At 40.9% G+C, this 23,823-nt stretch overlaps 1 protein-coding gene across 4 annotated transcripts in view; it reads left to right on the top strand.

Moving 5' to 3' along the window:
• Positions 1 to 23,823, top strand: part of CACNG8 (calcium voltage-gated channel auxiliary subunit gamma 8) — a 124,357-nt gene that overhangs the window by 13,606 nt on the left and 86,928 nt on the right. For 2 of the 4 annotated variants that reach the window (XM_056543003.1, XM_056543001.1), the window contains one exon: positions 612 to 662. The exons of the other annotated variants lie outside the window; for them this stretch is intronic. The gene's annotated coding sequence lies outside the window, so the exon portion shown is untranslated. The remainder of the gene's footprint in view (positions 1 to 611; positions 663 to 23,823) is intronic. 4 annotated transcript variants of the gene reach the window in all.

Raw genomic sequence — 23,823 nt, 5'->3', positions numbered from 1 at the left:
ACATACCCCTCATGACTTTATACCAGTCATATATTGGCCCCTTATGCCAGCCATAATGCCACCATGACAGTCATAATGTTGTTATAATAATCTTATAATATAATATATATAATAATCTTCGCTGTTCAGGCAGGTTTTAATACATGCTGTAGACATGGCTTCTTCTTGTCAAACTCATGTCAGCTTCAACATCACACAGTACAGTGTATTTTGTACTTTCTATATCTTGCACTTCTATAGAGGCTGTATGCATACTTTATTGCATCTATTAAGGGAATTATTTTAAATGGCATGAAGATCTTGATTGTATTTATTACATTAATATGTGGAGTACTGTACTGTTTTGTAATATATTGTCTAACATATTAATAAGTGCTAATATGTACAGCTTTCCATTAGCTATAGAATATTATTGTTTTTAATTAAACATGATTTTCTTACATATAGAATCATTGTTTATTTTGTTAGTATATGTTTTGAAATTAAGAAATTCACAAAATATCTGGATGGCATACCTTGTGCACTCCAGTTTTCTACAACACTTTAAAATCGTTCAAATAGATTAACTGGTTTTGTATGAAATTGACATTTTTTTATTAATATTTTATCAGGAACATGGACATCAGGAACAATGTTTTATACTGGCACAGATGGCAGAACTGGTATGTCAGATACACACAGGGCAGAGGGAAATTTTGTAAAATTCCACCTCTCCCATCCCTGATGAACCTAACATGATTAAGGGAAGAAATGTGTCGGAAAAGAGCATTTTGGTCAAGTAGTTTGTTTATGTGTTTTTATATTACTATTATCTCTATTTCTAGCAGGGCTTTGTTACAAGAAGTTGATTTATGACCTTTTTGACATATTAACCACTATTTTCTTACTTTACTTTTCCCTAAACCTCCACACCTTAGCTTGGGGAAGGTTAAGTTTTAGTGATTAGGTAGGGGCAGTGGGGTATCTTCTTAGCATAGGGATTGAGCACCTGTTTCCTTGTTTCATTACCCATACCCTTATATGACTTTTTGTATATTGTCTGACTGACACTTTATTATAAGTATATGTTGAATCCTCTGTAACAATACTGTGCCAATGCTATTTAATATGTTTGTACTATTTAGTTTAGTGATTTAGTAAAAGCTAAGTTTTATCTACCTTTTGACTTAATCTATGGTCAAGTGACAAACAGCATAAATGCCATGTGAACCCAGCCTAAGGCCAGGTTGACACTATGTTTTGTGTTGACATGTGCAGGATCTGCTGCAGATTTGAAGCTGTGTTCACCTATTTATTTGTATTGATTTAACAACATGAAATCTACTGCAGAAAATGTGTAAATATGAAACACCCTTGATACACATTTTTATCTTCCTTAAATGTACTGTACTAAAACATTAACATTAACTTCAATAGTGTAATGAAGACAAACTATGTTTTTCATTTTCTTGTTTTCCTAGTGTAATCTAATGGGAAACAGATTCTGCTGTATGACATACAGCAGAGTTTGTTTTAGCCTCCATTTAATGTACACTTATCCTTTTCAGAAGTGGAAAAAACGTATATTAAACATAAACACCAACACAGTGTGAACTTAGTCTAACTAGTCTGTAGTTAGGGTATTACATATAATTAGTGATATGTTTCATGAGTTATCAGAAGCACGTTTATAGGAAACCCTTTGGGTCTAATGGATCTTTTAAGTGTGTTCATGAACATCTAGTAGCCATGTTACTTGAGCACCGGCTGCAGTCTTTCTGGCTTCTAATCTGGCAGTAAATACAAATCAATATGGACCTTATCATTCATTTAGATAAATGTAAATATTTGAACAAGGAATTACTGACCTAGCAGTTGTTATACATAATTCTGTTAAATTGTAAAGAAACCTTAAGAGGTTTTTTTTTCCTGCTGTATTCTATGAACTAATAGATCAATATCCTGTTTCAAAGTCAACGAAGGCCAAGAACTATAGATCGCCAAAGGCGATCCAAAAGTACCCTATTTCCCATATATACAACTCCTGTAATCTTTATTAATAATTTCCCACCCAAAAAAGCAAAAAGATTAAAAAGTCAGTGTTATTCTCTCCAGATAACCGCCCTATATGTCATATGGTGCCAGTCAGGCCTCCTAACACTGTTATTGTGTAGTCACCGCACGCACCTGCAGTGTGCTATGCGGACAGGAGTTAACACTATATTTAAAATCAATTCTCAGCCCCCCTCGACATGTTTCGCTGCAAAACGCAGCTTTGTCAAGAGGATAATGGGCACTTATTCAAAAGGACAATGGTGCCCATTGTCCTCTTGACAAAGCTGCGTCTTGCTGCGAAACATGTCGAGGGGGCAGTTTTCTGGAGAGAATAACACTGACTTTTTAATCTTTTTGCTTTTTTGTGTGGGAAATTATTAATAAAGATTACAGGAGTTGTATATATGGGAAATAGGGTACTTTTGGATTGCCTTTGGTGATCTATAGGTTTATATGTTGAGATTACCTGCCATATATTGGTCTTTCGCTAACTGACAAAGGTCAAGAACAGCACAGTTATTTGGTGTTATACAGTGATCCCTCAACTTACAATGGCCTCAACATACAATAGTATCAATGGGCAATAGTTTAATGGGCATTCACTGGTAAAACTCCTGTATTACTGAAGTGTATGCACTGATTGGCTGTCTGGTAGTGCCCCCTACAGTACAGGAAGGTATTACATGTTCTGTACTACTCTTTACCTGTGCCAGGGATAGATGTTTCAGGTGGGGGCAGCTCCATTTTACTTTTTTTGGAACACTGTGTGTTCTGTACAGGACCCTGAAGAAGCTCTGGTCCTCTACACATTTACAGCTCCCAGCAGATCTTTTTTACTTTTATATGTAAGGACTTGCTTTATTTATATTAGTTATCTACTTATTTTTCTTTAATCCTCACTTGTCCCTATTTGTGGATGACATTTTGGGGCTTCAGAACCAATTATCAGGTTTCCATAGAGTTATGGTCTCAACATACAATGGTTTCAACATAGAATGGTCATCCTGGAACCAATTAATATTGTAACTTGAGGGATCACTGTACTATGAAACACAACACCATTATGTTTATCTTGTTTCTCAATCTATTTTGTTAAAAGGGTCCTTGCAATAAGCTGATCAATGGTGCCCTGTTGTGTGGACCCCCAGAAATCAGTTGTACTTTGCAATCTGTTAGCAAGTTTGTAATCTTTGTAATCTGTTAGCAAGTTTTCATTTAACTTGCAGCTCCACCATAGTGACCATAAGGACTTTTGGTTGAAATCAGCTTGTGTACTGCTTAAATATGCTAGATCTTCCATTGCAAGAGATGCACTTTTTTACTGTAGCTATTCACTCACTGTAAGCACCTCATGGCCAAATAACCATTTCAGATAGTTTCAAAAATTCTTCCACTTTTAGTGTCTCAAAACATACTCTTTCTTGTAATGAGTATTAGTGGCAGTAAAGCAAAATCATAATTGCAACAGTTTGAATTAAATATACAGCAATGATATGCAATCCTTCATTACTTGCCAAGTCATATAATTGAAGTTGCCAAGGCAATGCAGTAGCCGGTTCCTGTGTATTCCACTTAAATATGTAAAATAAAAGAAGGAATATTTTAGTAAATGAAAAATAAGACATTTTAAATTGGATTACTCTTTAACCCTTTTTTTCTTTGATGTGAAATTTGATGGAACATGATACAGTTGTTTTTTATTATTCATACAGAATCAATCAGTAAAAAAAAAACTTAGAGGCAAACATTGGTACATTATGGGCCTACAGACTATTATGGGCTCTTTATTAAAGGGGTATTCCAGGCCAAAATTTTTATATATATATATATATATATATATATATATATATATAAACTGGCTCCGGAAAATTAAACAGATTTGTAAATTACTTCTATTAAAAAATCTTAATCCTCCCAATAGTTATTAGCTTCTGAAGTTGAGTTGCTGTTTTCTGTCTAACTGCTTTCTGATGACTCACGTCCCGGGTCAGCTGTGCAGTTCCTATGGGGATATTCTCCCATCATGCACAGCTCCCGGGACGTGACATCATCATTGAGCAGTTAGACAGAAAACTTTAGAAGCTAATAACTATTGAAAGGATTACAAATCTGTTTAACTTTCCGGAGCTAGTATATATATATATATATATATATATATATATATATATATATATATATATATATATATATATATATATATAAATTTTGCCTGGAATACCCCTTTAACTCCTTAAGGACCAAGGGCGTACAGGTACGCCCTTGGTCCTGCTCTCCTGATATAACGCGGGGTTACACAGTAACCCCGCGTCATATCACGGCTGGCCCGGCGTCATAGTGAAGCCGGGACCCGCCTCTAATAGCGTGCAGTGGCGATCGCGGCACCGCGCGCTATTAACCCTTTAGCCGCGCGCTCAGAGCTGAGCCGCGCAGCTAAAAGTGAAACCGAAAGTGGCCGGCTAGCTCAGTTGGGCTGTTCGGGATAGCCGCGGCTAATCGCGGCATCCCGAACAGCTGACAGGACAGCGGGAGGGCCCCTACCTGCCTCCTCGCTGTCCGATCGCCGAATGACTGCTCAGTGCCTGAGATCCAGGCCTGAGCAGTCATGCGGCAGAATCGTTGATCACTGGTTTCTTATGAGAAACCAGTGATCCATGATGAAGATCAGTGTGTGCAGTGTTATAGGTCCCTATGGGACCTATAACACTGCAAAAAAAAAGTGAAAAAAAAAAGTGAATAAAGATCATTTAACTCCTCCCCTATTAAAAGTTTGAATCACCCCCCTTTTCCAATAAAAAAAAAACACAGTGTAAATAAAAATTAAAATAAACATATATGGTATCACCGCGTGCGGAAATGTCCGAATTATAAAAATATATAATTAATTAAACCGCTCGGTCAATGGAGTGCACGCAAAAAAATTCCAAAGTCCAAAATAGTGCATTTTTGGTCACTTTTTATATCATTTAAAAATTAATAAAAAGCGATCAAAAAGTCCTATCAATGCAAAAATGGTACCGTTAAAAACTTCAGATCACAGCGCAAAAAATGAGCCCTCATACTGCCCCATACACGGAAAAATAAAAAAGTTGTCAGAAGATGACAATTTTAAACGTATTAATTTTCCTGCATGTAGTTATGATTTTTTCCAGAAGTCCGACAAAAAAAAAACCTATATAAGTAGGGTATCATTTTAATCGTATGGACCTACAGAATAAAGATAAGGTGTCATTTTTACCGAAAAATGTACTACGTAGAAACGGAAGCCCCCAAAATTTACAAAACGGCGTTTTTTTTTTTTCAATTTTGTCGCACAATGATTTTTTTTCCGTTTCACCGTAGATTTTTGGGCAAAATGACTGACGTCATTACAAAGTAGAATTGGTGGGGCAAAAAATAAGCCATCATATGGATTTTTAGGTGCAAAATTTAAAGAGTTATGATTTTTTAAAGGCAAGGAGCAAAAAACGAAAATGCAAAAACGGAAAAAACCCCGGTCCTTAAGGGGTTAAGGCTTTATATAACAATAGAGGTTGTGTGAAGCTATATTACTGTAATATATTCATGTGCATGGTCATATACATTAATCTACCTTAGAACTTTATGAAGTGCACCATAGGCATCGCTATGTATCTCTTTTTGAGGTTCAGAATTTACAGAGAGCTCTCTAATCACTCAGTAATTGTACCTGACAGTGACTGTGATACATTGGCCCTCATTTACTATTCTAAACCCGACTTGTTTTGTCGGGTCTTTTTAGCGCATCTTTGTCTGTGACATGTCGCAAACATCGTGCGTCAGTCTGCGACTCAATGCAACATTTTTTCCCGACGGACCCGATGTGGATTCTCCCAAACCCGAAAAAGGGGCGTAACCCGACATTTCTGAGCTTTCCCACGTATTTATAAAGGTTTCCAACCTGAATATGTTGAATTGTTGTGGATTTTTTCCCGACAATTCAGAGGAGTTGGAAAACCAAAACCAACAAAACCCACGTGCGACAAACAGGATGCAACATAATAATAAATACCAGGGGAAAAAAGCAGTCAGGTAAGGAAACAAGATAGACTTACAACCCGATTTTCTAAGTAAATGAGGGCCATTGTGTGTATTTAGGATATCTCATGAAAACCAGTCAGGCTTTTTGTTATTCAGAAAATCCTTATTTCAGACTGATGTCTTCATCCACAGGGGCACTGCTGGCTTATGTCCAGGATCAGATAAAGTAACATATTGCAATACAAATGACTGTCAGGCTGGATGAAGTTGAATGCCCACAACTGGGAACTCAGTGTGTGGTAAATACACCTTTTAGTTCATTCAAATTGCCAACAGGGCTATCAGTATCGGAAAGAACATATTCCATCAGTTACGTGGAAATTTATAACTAAATCTGCTTTTGACCTGCATTGCAAACTGAATCAATGTACAGTAGATTTTTAGTATTTCATTTTAAGATTTTAAAATGTTTCCTCTTTAAGGAAGCACTCCAGTTTTTGCCTACATTTAGCACACTCACCATAATTAATCCTACAATGCCATTTGTTTCATTTCAGCACAGCTGCATCCATTACTATAACTGGGTCATGTCATCACCAGTCTGACCCTCGGAAAATCACAGTGTTTAATGTGTCAGAGGAAGTGGTCGGTTTGGGGTCAGCTGACTTCCTGTGAACTACAGGATGACATCATCATCTACAATATTTCACATACAGTACCTCACTTTTTTGTAAATATTTTATCATATCTTTTCATGTGACAACACTGAAGAATTGCCACTCTGCTACAATGTAAAGTAATGAGTGCACAGCCTGTATAACAATGTTCAACCCCTTAAGGACCCAGCTCATTTTCACCTTAACCCCTTAAGGACCACAGGTTTTTTCAGTTTTTGCACTTTCGTTTTTTCCTCCTCACCTTTTAAAAAGCATAACACTTTCAATTTTCAACCAAAAAATCCATATGATGGCTTATTTTTTGTGCAACCAATTCTACATTTTATTTTACCCAAAATTCTATGGCGAAACGGGAAAAATATCATTGTACAACGAAATTGAAGAAAAAATGCCATTTTGTAAATTTTGGGGGCTTCCGTGTCTAAGCAGTACATTTTTCTGTAACAATGACACCTTCTATTTATACTGTAGGTCCATATGATTTAAATGATACCCTACTTATATAGGTTTGATTTTGTCGTACTTCTGGAAAAAATCATAACTACATGCAGGAAAATGTATACGTTTAAAATTGTCATCGTCTGACCCCTATAACTTTTTTATTTTTTCACGTATGGGGCGGTATGAGGGCTCATTTTTTGCAACATGATCTGTAGTTTTTATCAGTACCATTTTTGGATTGATCAGACTTTTTGATCGCTTTTTTTTCATGATATAAAAAGTGACCAAAAATACGCTATTTTGGACTTTTGAATTTTTTTGCACGCAGTGATACCACATATGTTTATATTTGTTTTTATTTACATGTTTTTTTTTTTAAATTGGAAAAGGGAGGTGATTTGGATTTTTAATAGGGAAAGAGTTAAATCACATTTATTAACTTCTTTTTAAACACTTTTTATTTGCAATGTTATGGCCCCCATAGGGGGCTATAACATTGCATACACTGATTGCAGGCACTGATCACTGCAAAGCCATAGCTTTGCATTGATCAGTATTATCGGCGGTCGATTGCTCAAGCCTGGATATCAGGCTTGGAGCAATCAATCACCGATCGGACGCGCCGGAGGAAGGTGAGTGACCCTCCGCTCACGTCCTAGATTGATCGGGACACCGCATTTTCACTGTGGTTGTCCCAATCAGCCCGACTTAGCAGCCGTGAAGCTTTTACTTTAGTTTTAGACGTGGCGTTCAACTTTGAACGCCGTGTCTAAAGGGTTAAAATCGCACACAGCACCGCGATCGCTGCCACGTCCCGCTGCCACGTCCCGCTGCCACGTCCCACGTTTCAGTTACATACCGGGACCAACCCGATATGAAACGGGGTCGCCGCGTGACCTCGCGTTATGTCGCGGGAGCCGGCCACGGACGTAAATATATGTTACATTGAGGGGTTAAGGACCCGAGCATTTTATGCACATCTGACCACTGTCATTTTAAGCATTAATAACTCTGGGATGCTTTTACTTTTTGTTCTGATTCATGACATATTCTACTTCATGATAGTGGTAAATTTTTGGAGATACTTGCATCATTTCTTGGTGAAAAATTCCCAAATTTGATGAAAAATTTGAAAATTTGGGATTTTTTTTACTGCTTATACTCACTCACTGAAACTCAGTGCTTGTAAAGGAAATGGACATCCCAAATATATTATAGATTGATTCAAATAAACAATATGTCTACTTTATGTTTGCATCATAAAGTTGGCATGTTTTACTTTTGGAAGACATCAGAGGGCTTCAAAGTTCAGCAGCAATTTTTACATTTTTCACAAAAGTTTCAAAATCGGAATTTTTCAGGGACCAGTTCAGTTTTGAAGTGGATTTGAAGGACCTTCATATTAGAAATACCCCATAAATTACCCCATTATAAAAACTGCACCCATCAAAGTATTCCAAATTAAATTCAGAAAGTGTGTTAACCCTTTACACAGGAATAGCTTTACTATTTCACAGGAATAGCAGCAAAGTGAGGGAGAAAATAACAAATCTTAATTTTTACACTGGCATGTTCTTGTAGACCCAGTTTTTGAATTTTTACAAGGGGTGAAAGGAGAGAAATCCCCCTAAAATTTGTAACACAATTTCTCTCAAGTAAGGAAATACCTAATATGTGAACGTAAAGTGTTCTGTGGGTGCACTAGAGGGCTCAGATGGGAAGGAGTGACAATGGGAGTTTTGAGAGTGAGTTTTTCTTAAATGGTTTTTGGGGGGCATGTCACATTTAGGAAACCCCTATGGTGCCAGAACAGCAAAAATACAAAAAAATTGGCATACTATTTTGGAAACTGCACCCCTCAAGAAATGTAACAAGGGGTACAGTGAGCTTTAACGCCCCACAGGTGTTTGACGAATTTTCGTTAAAGTTGGATGTGTAAATGAATTTTTTTTCACTAAAATGTTGTTTTTTCCTCAAATTTTACATTTTTACAAGGGGGTAATAGGAGAAAATGCCTGCAAAATTTGTAACCCCATCTCTTCTGGATGGAAATAGCCCATGTGTGGATGTCAAGTGCACTGCGGGTGCACTACAATGCTCAGAAGAGAAGGAGTCACATTTGGCTTTTGGAAAGCAAATTTTGCTGAAATGGTTTTTGGGGGGCATGTCACATTTAGTAAGCCCCTATGGTCCCAAAGCAATAAAAAAAAAAACACATGGCATACTATTTTGGAAACTACACCCTTCAAGGTACGTAACAAGGGGTACAGTGAGCCTTAACACCCCACAGGTGTTTGTTGACTTTTCGTTAAAGTCGGATGTGTAAATAAAAAATTTTATTCGCTAAAATGTTGTGTTTTCCCCAAATGTACCATTTTTACAAGAGGTTAAAAATGCCCCCCAAAATTTGTAACCCCATCTCTTCTGAGTATGAAAATACCCCATGTGTGGATGTAAAGTGCTCTGCGGGCAAAGTACAATGCCCAGAAGTGAAGGATCGCCATTGGGCTTTTGGAGAGAGAATTTGTTTGGAATGGAAGTCGGGGGCGTTATGTGTTTAAAAAGCCCCCATGGTGCCTGAACAGTGGACCCCCCCCCCCACATGTGACCCTATTTTGGAAACTACACCCCTCACAGAATGTAATATGGGTGCAGTGAGCATTTACACCCCACTGGCATTTGACAGACTTTTGGACTGTTTTCATTTTCATGGACCTCTGTTCCAAAAATCTGTCAGACACCTGTGGGGTGAAAAATGGTCACTGTACCCCTTATTACATTACGTGAGGGGTGTAGTTTCCAAAATGGGGTCACATGTGGGGGGGGGGGGGGTTCCACTGTTCTGGCCCCATGGGGGCTTTGTAAACGCACATGGCCTTCAGTTCTAGCCAAATTCTCTCTCCAAAAGCTCAATGGCACTCCATCTCTTCTTAGCCCTATAGTGCGCTTGCAGAGCACTTTAAGTCCACACATTGGGTATTTATACACTCAGAAGACATGAGGTTACAAATTATGGGGTGCTTTTTTCCTATTACCCTTTGTGAAAATGAAAAGATAAGATAACACCAGCATTTTTGTGAAAAAAAATATTTATTTTTTTCACGTCTAACTTTAACGAAAATTCTTCAAACACCTGTGTTTTTTGTGTCAAAACCACTATCACAATCAGCCACCCCTGTGCAAATCAACTGAAATGTACATGGTGCGCTCTCACTCCTGTGCCCTGTTGTGCGCCCGCAGAGCATTTTACGTCCACATATGGGGTGTTTCTGTTACAAATATTGGGGGTCTTATTTTCCTTTTACCTCTTGTGAAAATGAAAAGTATGGGGCAACACCAGCAGGTTAGTGGATAAGACCCCAGCTTTACCTTTTTATAAGGGGTAAAAGGACATAAAGCCCCCCAAAGTTTGTTAAGCAATTTCTTCCAAGTACGGAAATACCCCACATGTGGCCCTAAACTGTTGCCTTGAAATACGACAGGACTCCGAAGTGAGAGAGCGCCATGCGCATTTGAGGCCCGAATTAGGGATTTGCAGAGGGGTGTACATTCTACGCCAGTGATTCCCAAACTGGGTGCCTTCAGCTGTTGCAAAACTCCCAGCATGCCTGGACAGTCAATGGCTGTTGTTTTGCAACAGCTGGATGCTCCGTTTTGGAAACAGTGCCGTACCAGAAATTTTTATTGGGGGGACGGGGGGGGGGGGGGGGGGGGCGGCTGTGTAGGGGTATATGTAGTGTTTTTAACTTTTTATTTTGTGTTAGTGTAGTGTAGTGTTTTTAGGGTACATTCAGACAGGTGGGGATTAACAGCAAGTTTCCGCCTGGAAGTTTGAGCAGCCGCGGAAAATTTGCTGCATCCCACACTTGCAGCAAGAAACTCACTGTTAACCCACGCCCATATGAAAGTACCCCGTACATTCAGATGCGGAGGAGGGGGGGGGCAAACCTTCAGCTGTTGCAAAACTACAACTCCCAGCATGCTCTTTGGCTGTCCATGCTTGTTGGGGGTTGTAGTCATGCAACAGCTGGAGGCACACTGGTTGCAAAATACAGGGTTTGTTACTTAACTCAGTGTTTCCCAACCAGTGTGCCTCCAGCTGTTGCAAAACTACAACTCCCAGCATGTATGGTCTATCAGTGCATGCTGGGAGTTGTAGTTGGCAACATCTGGAGGCACACTGGTTACAAAACACTGAGTTAGGTAACAAACATTCAGTGTTTCGCAACCAGTGTGCCTTCAGCTTTTGCAAAAACTATAACTCTCAGCATGCAGAGACAGCAGAAGGGCTGGTAGTTATGCAACAGCTGAAGGCATACTACTACAACTTCCAGCATGCCATATGGCTGTCTGTGCATGCTGGGGGTTGTAGTTATGCAACAGCTGGAGGCACACTGGCTGGAAAACACTGAGAGTTTGTTACTTAACTCAGTGTTTCCAAACCTGTGTGCCTCCAGCTATTGCAAAACTACAACTCCCAGAATGCATGGTCTGTCAGTGCATGCTGGGAGTTAAAGTTTTGCAACAGGTGGAGGCACTGAGTTAGGAGACAGACAATGTTTCCCAACCAGTGTGCTTCCAGTTGTTGCAAAACTACAACTCTCAGCATGCCCAGACATCCAAAGGGCATGTTGGGAGTTGTAGTTATGCAACAACTGGAGGAGAAAAGTTTGGAGACCACTGTGCAGTGGTCTCCAAATGTAGCCCTCCAGATGTTGCAAAACTTCAACTCCACACATGCCCAGACTGCCCAGGCATGTTGGGAGTTGTAGTTCAGCAACATCTGAAGGGCCAGATGTTGCCGAACTACAACTCTTAGCATGCCTGGACAGTCTCGGCATGCTTGGATTGGAAGTATTGCAACATCTGGAGGGCTGCAGTGTGGACACCACTGTATAGTGGTCTCCAATCTGTGCCCTTCCAGATGTTGCAAAACTACAACTCCCAGCATGCCGAGACTGTCCAGGCATGCTGGGAGTTATAGTTCTGTAACATCTGGAAAGGCTACAGTTTGGAGTCCACTGCACAGTGGTCTCCAAACTGTGGCCCTCCAGATGTTGCAAAACTACAACTCCCAGCCAAAGGCTGTCTGGGCATACTGGGAGTTGTAATTTTGAAAGTCCGGGAAGCAGTACTGAAGATCAGTCCACTTTCCTGCCGGTCCTCCCCGCTGCCTGCTCCACTTGCTGATATTGGTCCCCACGTGCACCCACGGTACCTGCCGCCGGTCCCCCTGCATAAACGGCCCTGCCACCATCTTCCCCGCTCTGCCCGGACTTCTGTCCTGACAGGCCAATCGCAGAGGATAGGAGGAGGTGGCAGCCCTGCCACCTCACTCCTATCCTTCAGGATGGTCAGAACTGTCTCTGACAGCTCTGATTATCCCTATTTTCCAGGCCATCAGGTCACCAGAGAACCGATAAGCCCAGAATTGCCGCAAATCGCCAATCTGAATTGATCAGCCATTTGTGGCAATCGCCAACATGGGGGATGCCATGGGATGCCTGCTGGATGATATTAGCAGGCATCCCGCTCCAGTCCCTGCCCGATGCATGGCGGGAACCGAAATTCCCACGGGTGTACAGGTACGCCCTGGGTCCTTACGTACCAGGGTGTCAGGCGTACCTGTATGATAGGCTGAGCTGACTGTCATGTAAGAAGCCGGCCGGCTTCTTATATCACAGTGGGCTCAGCCTATCATCGGCAGAGGCAGGACATCACTGCGGCCGGTGATAGACTGAAGAATCTGTGACGTCCCAACACCAGGAAGCAGCGATAACAGCGGAGGACAGTGAGGCCGGTTCCTTAGCAACGGGGGAACGGAGGATGAAGGTAGGTTTAAGTTTGCTTTTTAATATTTGCAGCCCGGGCATTGTCTAGGTCTGTGGTCTTCAACCTGTGGACCTGCAGCTGTTGCTAAACTACAACTCCCAGCAGGTCCGCAGGTTGAAGACCACTGGCCCAGGTCTTATTTTCAGGGTAGGGCTTATATTGCAGCCCACCCCCGATAATACAGCTAGGGCCTATTTTCGGGGTAGGGTGTATTTTCGGGGAAACACGGTACTACTGAAAATATGTGTTTCAACTAAACTGTGTTTCTAGTAAGAATATATTATTTATAGATGTCCTTGTCTAAAAATCTATTAAAAACTCTACTGTTTTTTAACTCAGGCTGGGTTTACAGTATAACTTGTGTCTCCGAGGCACGGATACTTCTGGAAACATGCTGACATATCGAACAGGCACAGGCCTCATTCATTTCAATAGCCAAGCATAGTCATCTAGTGACTGTGTTGGGTCATTCTCTGGGTTTACACTCAGACCATAGAAATAAATAGGGCCCATGCCTGTCTGAGCACAGATACATTGGCATGTCATTTTGACAGTTTCCTGATATATTGCTGCCTCCGAGGAATAAATTGTGATATGAACCCAGCCTTACATGGAGGCAGCATGGCGGCTCAGTGGGTAGTATTGTTGCCTTGCAGCACTTGGGTTCAGAATTCAAATTTGTCTAAAGGCAATATCTGCATTAAGTTCCTATGTTTCCCCAATGCTCACAGTGCATTATTCCTGGTATTCCAAAAATACTAATGTTAATTAGCTTTCTATGAAATTGCCCTCTAGTGTTTCTAGCATAACATTACATCACTTTTCTAGATAAGAGGATAAGATTTAGAAGCCTTTAGCTGGTACCTTAGCTTCAGTAAGCCACATGTCATTTCTGAAGCTGCCTAACAAGAATCCTAATTAATTTATGGGAAAAACAAAAACAACAATTTATCCTCAAAGAAAGATGAGGAAACCTATCACCTGCTTACTGATATCACTAACAGTGAAGCCTTCCACTTGCATAAAAAGCAGTAGGGCTGCTGTTGTGTAGGATGGGTCTTTCTTATTAATATTGGCTCGGTGAAAGGAATCTGAAGTTAAGCACTGACAAGTTAACCCCTTAAGGACGCAGGACGTAAATGTACATTCTGGTGCGGTGGTACTTAGCGCACCAGTACGTACATTTACGCCCTGTGCATAACCGCGGGCATCGGAGCGATGCCCGTGTCATGCGCAGCTGATCCCGGCTGCTAATCGCAGCCAGGGACCCGCCGGCAATGGCCGATGCCCGCGATCTTGCGGGTGTCCGACATTAACCCCTCAGATGCCGGGATCAATACAGATCCCGGCATCTGCGGCAGTACACGATTTCAATGAATGATCGAATCGCCCGCAGCGCTGCTGCGGGGATCCGATCATTCAGAACGCCGCACGGAGGTCCCCTCACCTTCCTCCTTCTGGCTCCCGGCGTCTTCTGCTGTGGTCTGAGATCGAGCAGACCAGAGCAGAAGATGACCGATAACACTGATCTGTTCTATGTCCTATACATAGAACAGATCAGTATTAGCAATCATGGTATTGCTATGAATAGTCCCCTATGGGGACTATTCAAGTGTAAAAAAAAAAAAATGTAAAAAAATGTAAAAGTAAAAAGAAAGTGAAAAATCCCCTCCCCAATAAAAAAGTAAAACGTCATTTTTTTCCTATTTTACCCCCAAGAAGCGTAAAAAATTAATTTAATAGACATATTTGGTATCGCCGCATGCGTAAATGTCCGAACTATTAAAATAAAATGTTAATGATCCCATACGGTGAACGGCGTGAACGTAAAAAAAAAAAAGTCCAAATTTGCTACTTTTTTAATACATTTTATTTAAAAAAAATTATAAAAAATGTATTAAAAGTTTTTTATATGCAAATGTGGTATAAAAAAAAAGTACAGATCATGGCACAAAAAATTAGCCCTCATACCACCGCTTATACGGAAAAATAAAAAAGTTATAGGTCATCAAAATAAAGGGATTATAAACATACTAATTTGGTTAAAATGTTTGTGATTTTTTTTTAAGCACAACAATAATATAAAAGTAGGTAATAATGGGTATCATTTTAATTGTATTGACCCTCAGAATAAAGAACACACATCATTTTTACCGTAAATTGTACGGCGTGAAAACGAAACCTTCCAAAATTAGCAAAATTGCGTTTTTCTTTTTAATTTCCCCACAAAAATAGTGTTTTTTGGTTGCGCCATACATTTTATGATATAATGAGTGATGTCATTACAAAGGACAACTGGTCATGCAAAAAACAAGCCCTCATACTAGTCTGTGGATGAAAATATAAAAGAGTTATGATTCTTAGAAGGCGAGGAGGAAAAAACGAAAACGTAAAAATTTTATTGTCTGAGTCCTTAAGGCCAAAATGGGCTGAGACCTTAAAGGGTTAAAGGGGTTATCAAGGAAAAAAAATATGTATATATATATATATATATATATTGACTGGCTCTAAAAAGTTAAACAGATTTGTAAATTACTTCTATTAAAAAATCTTAATCCTTTCAATACTTATGAGCTGCGGAAGTTGTCTTGTTCTTTTCTGTCTAAATGCTCTCTGCTGACACCTGTCTCGGGAACTGTCCAGAGTAGAAGCAAATCCTCATGGCAAACCTCTTCTACTCTGTGCAGTTCCCGAGACAAGGAGAGATGTCAGCAGAGAACACTGTTGCCAGACAGAAAAAAACTACTGAACTTCAGCAGCTGATAATTATTGGAAGGATTAAGATTTTTTAAAAGAAGTAACTTACAAATCTGTTTAACTTTCTGGAGCCAGTTGATATACATTTTTTTTCCTGGAATACCCATTTAAAGCCTGGAAAATAAGTTTCATTTATATGATTCCTTTTTACATAATATATTTTTGCTTGGTCTTATGAAACTCTTGCCCCCAGTACTAAGTTGAAATACATGAGTCAGTAAAATAGACAGTTAATGAGTCTGTTGTCCCTTGACAGGTCTGTTTAGCTTTTGTAGCTGTTTTTGGAAAGAGGGAAGGGGAAAGATCACATAAAGGTTATTGTCAGACTTTCCAAACAACAAAAAAGTAGTTTAAACCCTTAAAGATTTTGGACATGAATGTATATCCCGATGCCCTATAACTTTGCGCACTAGGACATACATTTACTTCTTGTGCATGAAGGGAGTGCAGGAGCTGCGATCATTTTATGCATTTTGGTCCTGGCTGATATTAGCAGCAGGTGAGGTGTCATCAGAGTGCACTATGGTCAGACAGAAAAAGAAATTCAAAAAGAAAAGAACAGCCTCTGGAGTATACATCAGCTGAAGTACTGGAAGGACTAAGATTTTTAACCCCTTAAGGACACAGGGTTTTTCCGTTTTTGCATTTTCATTTTTTCCTCATCACCTTCTAAAAATCATATCGCTTTCAATTTTTACATAAAATACCATATGATGGCTTATTTTTTGCTAATTCTATTTGCAGTAACATTAGTCATTTTACCAAAAAATCCACGGCGAAGCGGAAAAAAAATTTAATTGTGCGCCAAAATTGAAGAAAAATGCCATTTTGTAATTTTTGGGGGCTTCCGTTTCTACACAGTACATTTTTCAGTAAGAATGACACCTTATCTTTATTCTGTAGGTCCATATGATTAAAATGATACCCTATTTGTATAGGTTTGATTTTGTCGTAGTTCTGGATAAAATCATAACTACATGCAGGAAAATGTATACATTTAAAATTGTCATCTTCTGACCCCTATAACTTTTTAATTTTTCTGCGTATGGGTTGGTATGAGGGCTAATTTTTTGCGCCGTGATCTGAAGTTTTTAGCGGTACCATTTTTGCATTTATAGGACTTATTGATCTAAATGATATAAAAAGTGACCAAAAATGCACTATTTTGGACTTTGGAATTTTTCGTGCGTTTTTTGGACTGTACGGTTTGATTAATGATATATTTTTATAGTTCAGACATTTCCGCACGTGGCGATACCACATGTTTATTTTTATTTTTATTTACACTGTTTTTTTTATGGGAAAAGGGGGGTGATTCAAACTTTTATCAGGGGAGTGGTTAAAGGGGTTGTGCGCTGCCCTGCAGTTCGGAGCTCTGCTCACAGCGTCCGGAAGTTCATTACTCCAAACGCTGTGTGCTGGGTTCCGTGTTCGCGGCCGCTGGGCATGACGTCACGCCCGCCCCCTTGTGACGGCGGTTGCGCCCCCTTCCCATAGACTTTCGTTGAGGGGGCGGGCAAGACGTCACGAGGGGGCGGGCGAGACGTCACGAAGGGGCCGGGCATGACGTCAAGCCCGGCGGCTGCGAACACGGAAGCCCGCACACAGCGTTCGGAGTAATGAACTTACGGACCCTGTGAGCGGAGCTCCGAACGGCAGGGCAGCGCACAACCCCTTTAAATGATCTTTATTCACTTTTTTTTTGACTTTTTTTTTGCAGTGTTTATAGCTTCCATAGGGGGCTATAACACTGCACACACTGATCTTTTACATTGATCTGTGGTTTCTCATAAGAAACCACTGATCGATGATTCTGCCGCTTGACTGCTCATGCCTGGATCTCAGGCACTGAGCAGTCATTCAGCGATTGGACAGCGAGGAGGCAGGTAGGAGTCCTCCGGCTGTCATGTAAGCTGTTCGAGATGCCGTGATTTCGCCGCAGCGATCCTGAACAGCTCTCTAAGCTAACCGGCATGGTTTTACTTTCACTTTAGATGCGACGTTCAACTTTGAACGCCGCGTCTAAAGGGTTAATAGCGCGCGGCACTGCGATCAATGCCGCATGCTATTAGCCACGGGTCCCGGCCGCTATGACGTGGGGCCAAGCCGTGGTCCCGCGTTATAGATTGGGAGCGAACTCATGACGTACACGTACGTCATGGGTCCTTAAAAGGTTAAAGGGGTACTCCTGTGGAAAACTTTTTTTGTTTTTTAAATCAACTGGTGCCAGAAAGTTAAACAGATTTGTAAATCACTTCTATTAAAAAATATTAATCCTTTCAGTACTTTTTAGTGGCTTTATACTAAAGAGGAATCCAAAAAAGAAATGCATTTCCTCTGATGTCATGACCACAGTGCTCTCTGCTGACCTCTGCTGTCCATTTTAGGAACTGTCCACAGCAGCATATATTTACTATGGGAATTTTCTCCTGCTCTGGACAGTTCCTAAAATGGACAGCAGAGGTCAGCAGAGAGCAATGTGGTCATGATATCAGAGGAAATGCATTTCTTTTTTGGATTTCTCTTTAGTATACAGCCCCCAAAAAGTACTCGAAGGATTAAGATTTTTTTTATAGAAGTGATTTACAAATCTGTTTAACTTTCGCTCACCAGTTGATTTAAAAAAAGTTTTCCACGGGAGTACCCCTTTAATGTTCCTAATCCACGATCATCAGCATAAGAAAAATTAAAAAATATAATAATAAATAAAGAAACAAATGTTAAAATTGTTGATTTTTGGTCATATCACATTCCAGAAAATAGAATAAAAAATGATTAACAGTCATATCTAAACAAAAGTGGTAACTATTAAAAATACAGCTCTGTAGTTGGAACAATAAAAAATTTATATGGCGGGGTTCACACAGCAGAAAATTTGGAGCATATTTTATTTTACTGCCGTATTTGGCATGAAAATACATCTGTAATCTGTAAAATGCAAAGTAAAATGTGCTCACATTTTTCAGAAATATTTGTTTGCAAAATGCAATGCGCGCTTAAAGGAGATATGCAGCAAAAATGTTTTAACTCATCCTGTGCCTGGGCTGCAAGGAGGAACAGGACGCCAATACCTCCACAACCGGGGAACATAGGAAGGTGAGTTAAAGTTTTTTTTTTTTTTTCAGCCCGGCACAGGATGAGTTAAAACATTTCCGTGGCATATCTCCTTTAATCTTAGCCTAAGAGTCAAAACTGATGCATATATTTTTTATATATATTTTTTTTATTATAGTATAGCAAAACAAATAGTGTACTAATTTGGTATTCTTGGAGTTGTACTGACCTATTTAATAAAGTTAGGCTGGGTTCACACCACGTTTTCTTAAATACGGTTCCCGTATACGGTTTGGAGGAGGGGGGCGGGGCTTAATCGTGGCGCCCGCACTCAGCCGTATTCGGGAACCGTATTTAATACAAGTCTATGAGCCGACCGGAGTAAACCGCAGCCTCCGGTCGGCTTCGTTTTCAGCCGTATGCGGTTTCCCGACTGCAGGCAAAAACGTGGTCGACCACGTTTTTGCCTGCGGTCGAGAAACCGCATACGGCCGAAAACGAAGCCGACCGGAGGCTGCGGTTTACTCCGGTCGGCTCATAGACTTGTATTAAATACGGTTCCCGAATACGGCTGAGTGCGGGCGCCGCGATTAAGCCCCGACCCCCTCCTCCAAACCGTATACGGGAACCGTATTTAAGAAAATGTGGTGTGAACCCAGCCTTAGTTGGGCAATGCCAATATATTGGAGGCTACCTCTGATAGAAGACCTGAATGTTGTGTGAGCCTAATCAAGAAAAAATAATATACTGTTGACGTTTTGTTAAAGTTCAATAAAACCATTATTGAATGCCTTATAGTACATAAAATGTGCACAAAAATGATCTGGCACATATTACAATTTAGCATAATATGACATAAATAATTAGCATAATGAAATGCCACAGGGAGTAAAGTGATCTTATTTCGGGCCTTCCTCTCATCATTCACTCATTGATTACCTCCATGTCTGTGCTAGAACCTGTGCCAATATTTAGACATTTTAATCTTTAAACAAGACAGCTCACAATGCGAGAAATTGGTCTGATCAGGACGACCTTCACAGGGAAGAGATTTCTATGCTATATACTTATGTGAAGGAGACTGCACTGCTTAGTCACTTCTTCATGGCAGCTTTAATTAAAGTAAAATATCATCACAGCGATTGTGAAGATAGGGATCATTGTATGGAAATTTTATGAGAAATAAAATGATAATCTGTAAAAAGTTGGTATGTGGCAAGACTAAGTTTCATATAGAAATGGAATAATATAAAGGGTAAATGTGGAGGTGCTTATATTGTTCATATGTAGTTAACAGATAACATTAATGAGGGAAAGAGAGTTCTGTTGTAAGATTATAAGGCCATGTTTACATAGTGTAAACTAAATGGCAAAGTCTGTCTGTAAATTCAGAATGAAATACCTCCGTATTTGTAATCTAAAAATGTGCAAAGTATTTTGGAAATGGAAAAATATTTGTTGGTGCACCTGTCAGCAGATTGTACCCAATATAACTGTTGGCAACATGTTATATAGGGTGTAATCAGTGTTCTTACCATGTCCCAAGGACCTGGATTGTGTCCTCCATAATGCCAAAAATCACTTTAAAAAATGTCTAGTGTCCATATGTTAATGGCCCTCCCCAAGTAGTCTCCTGGGCTTGGTGCATCTTGCTGCTCTGGGCTGTATTCACGCCTACTCGCGTGTGACAGCCCAGGCCTTTCTGATGTCACCGCTCTGCTCCCTCAAATCCAGTGCAGGCCCAGAGGCTGCTTTAGCCCTGGCCATGAAGCTGCTTTGGGCAGCTCGAAATTTGAATGTGCAGAGGGAGCAGAGCGGTGTCATCAGACCAGCCTGGGATGTCTATAACGCTTACGTAGGCGTAAATACAGGCCAAGGCAGCGGTGACTAACTGAAGATGGATCATGTCCAGGGAACTACTTGAGGGTCATAACATATGGCGCAGGGCATTTTTAACTTTTTATGCATTGTTTGGTTTCCATACTATACACGTGCAGTACAGTTTCCTGCAGCATGTTTTATTCCATTTGTACCTGCACTGCTGTGTCTTATCTTTGATTTTGCCATACACCTAAAATACACATAATATATGTCTGTATTTTTAATCTAATATTGTGAATAGAGATGAGCAAATTTTTTTTTAAATCCGATTTAGCCAATTCGCCAAATTTTCGGAAAAAAATTGGTTCGGTTCGAATTTATTTGTGGCAAATCGCTTTTAAAATCAGCTATTTCTGGCCTACAGAGAGCCTCAATAGGGGTCTAGAACACTTTACCTTGCTGTAACACGCATAGGGTGTGTACTGGATTAGTGAAATAATACTGTTATTCAGTATGACATGCAGATCAGAGACGTTGCTATTAGAATCACTGTTGAAGAGCAGCTCAATGACAGAGCCTGGAGGTGGCATCAGTATGAGGAGACCATATAGTGGCTGAATGACACAGCGTGGAGTTGGAGGAAGCATGAGGAGACCATATAGCCTCAATAGTGGTGTAGAACACTTTGCCTTGTCCTAACACTCATAGGGAGTGTGCTGGGTTATTCAGTATGACATGCAGATTACAGGCATCACTATTAGAATCACTGACTGGATGTGGCAACAGGGAGACCACATGGCGCCAAAATTTAAGAGAATAAAGATAATTTTTATGTAATTTTTATTTAATTTAAATTTATTTACATTTTCTGAGTACCCATTCTGGTAAGAATTGAGCTGGCGGCCCTCCACCAAATGAGATACCACCTGTTCCAGCCCCTGCCTCTCAGCGACCCCCTGACTGTGAAAGTGCTAATGTTTCATTTAATCAGTAATGGTTCATTGTTATCGCTCTATCGATTTTTTAAGTTTAAATTTAGGATTTAATAATAAAATTTGTGGCTACAAAAGACCAAATCCAACAAGGAGTCACATGGCGGCACAATGACAGAGCCTAGAAGTGACAGCAGCATGAGGAGACCATAATGTGGCAGAATGACCCAGCCTGGAATTGGTGACAGCTAGAGGAGACCATACAGTTGCTGAATGACACAGCCTGGAGTTGGCGGCAGCATGAGGAGACCATAGGGTCTCACAATCCTGAACATAAAAAGATGAATTTTCAAATTTAAATTGAATATATTCATGGCAGCTAGTGCTACCTTAAAAATGTTTAAGTAATGTACAAGCAGCATTAGGAGACCGTAATCTGGCAGAATGACACAGCCTGGAATTGGCGGTAGCAAGAGGAGACCATGGCCTGGCTGCAATGGTGGATGGCCGCTTGAAAAGAGAGCTCCGTCTCCACAGCTCTTTCTAATCGCGAAATCTAGCAGTTACCGCCTTAAAACAAGCCTGCAACTCTCCTGTGGTTGCCCTAACCCTCAACCGAGATGCCGGCACGAAGAAAGAAAGCTACCAGGCAGGAAAAGCTTTCAAAATTCTACTTCTCCTGCGCAGCCCGGAGCTCACAAGATGGTGCCAGCTTCAATAACCGCCCCCCATCTCCTGTGTCACAGCCTGTCGGAGCCCACAGCTCGCATCAACTCACCTCACAGCTGCCTTGCCACTCCACCTCAGACCCGGTACTTCACAGATGAGCAGCTAAGGATTATGAAGGTCCCTGCTCCCCAGCAACCTCATTGTCTTCCGCTCCTCACTGCCTCACAGTGCTACCTGGAATTCCTCGGCTGGGACTCCGCTACACAGGCCGCGGATGGCGAAGCCTGCAGCCCCACTGGAGGTATGTGACTGGGATGTACAAGGCTCAGCTAGCACACAAGGAGTGGAGGAATTAGCCACTATCTCTGTCTCTGATAAATCCCTAACTGACACCACCATGAAGGGAATGTTATTAGTGTTACACAAGGCATTTCTTGCTGATGTGCATAAAATGGTGGCTCCCATGAGTAGCAGGGTTAGAGACCTCTGGGGTCGCATGATACATGTCAAATCTAAATTTTCTGACTTTGCAGACTCTCACGATATGTCTGAAGATGTGACTCTTAAAGCGAAAGTAGGAGGCATGGAGGATAGAAGCCGCCGCAACAACATCAAATTGCGGGGGGTGCCAGAAACTGTTCTGCCAGCAGATAGTCCCAATTATGTTAGATCTCTCCTAAAAGCAACTATACCCTCCTGCACAAACCAGGAACTAGAGGTGGACAGAGCGCACAGGATCCCACGCCCAAAAAACATGGACAACTCTGTGCCTCTGGACATTCTTGCCAGAATTCATTTTTTTTACATTTATAAAAGAAAAAGTAATGTAATATTCTAGGAAAAATAATGGACTACCTGCACCATTTCACAGAATATCTGTTTACTCTGACCTCTCAGCTACCACGCTACAAGCTTGAAGAGATCTCCAGCCAATTACCCTGGCTCTCCGTGAAGCAAAGATGGCATACAGATGGGGGTTCCCTGTTCATTTGCTGGTCAAAAGAGGTGACTCCCTTCATATCATACGTTCCCTCGCAGAAGGACAACAGATCCTGTCCTCATGGAACATTCCCCCTAAAGTCCGAAACCAACTGGCTGAATGACTGGCTGAATAAAGATTCTCTCTTTCGCCACCGCAAGACCTGACTGTCTTATCCACCAGAAAGGTAGTAACACTTATGCTTGTTTTAGCACTTCTAGTTGAAAGGGCTGATCTAGTGGTCAGTTCACTGTACGCTTCAGTGTGAACTTGCCTCACTAAAGATTGCTGGCTCGCACAGTTGGAGCCGCATGATCTACCATTTCTGGTATTTACTTTTTGTTGTTCTTTAGCTTTGGTTGTTTTATTTGCCTGCCTATATATCACTGTCTATGTTTGCAGATGTGTCACCTAAAGTCATTAAGGGGGGAGGGGGGGGCGTGCTTGCTGCTCCTCTGATCTCGGGACCTACTGCTATGGCATGTAAGCCATAGCAGTAGATTGTGACCCCGGACCGGAAGAGTGGTGGTCGGAACACTGAAGTGGGGCAGTACACAGGCATACAGCCTCCAGCCATACACTGTATGTGGCTGGAGGCTGTATGTTTGTGGGGAAACTGTACTGCACCTAA

The sequence above is a fragment of the Hyla sarda genome, chromosome 10 (assembly GCF_029499605.1).
Source record: "Hyla sarda isolate aHylSar1 chromosome 10, aHylSar1.hap1, whole genome shotgun sequence".
Lineage (NCBI taxonomy): Eukaryota > Metazoa > Chordata > Amphibia > Anura > Hylidae > Hyla > Hyla sarda.
The sequence above is the reverse complement of the archived record's forward strand: the minus strand, read 5'-3'. Positions and strand labels throughout refer to the sequence as shown.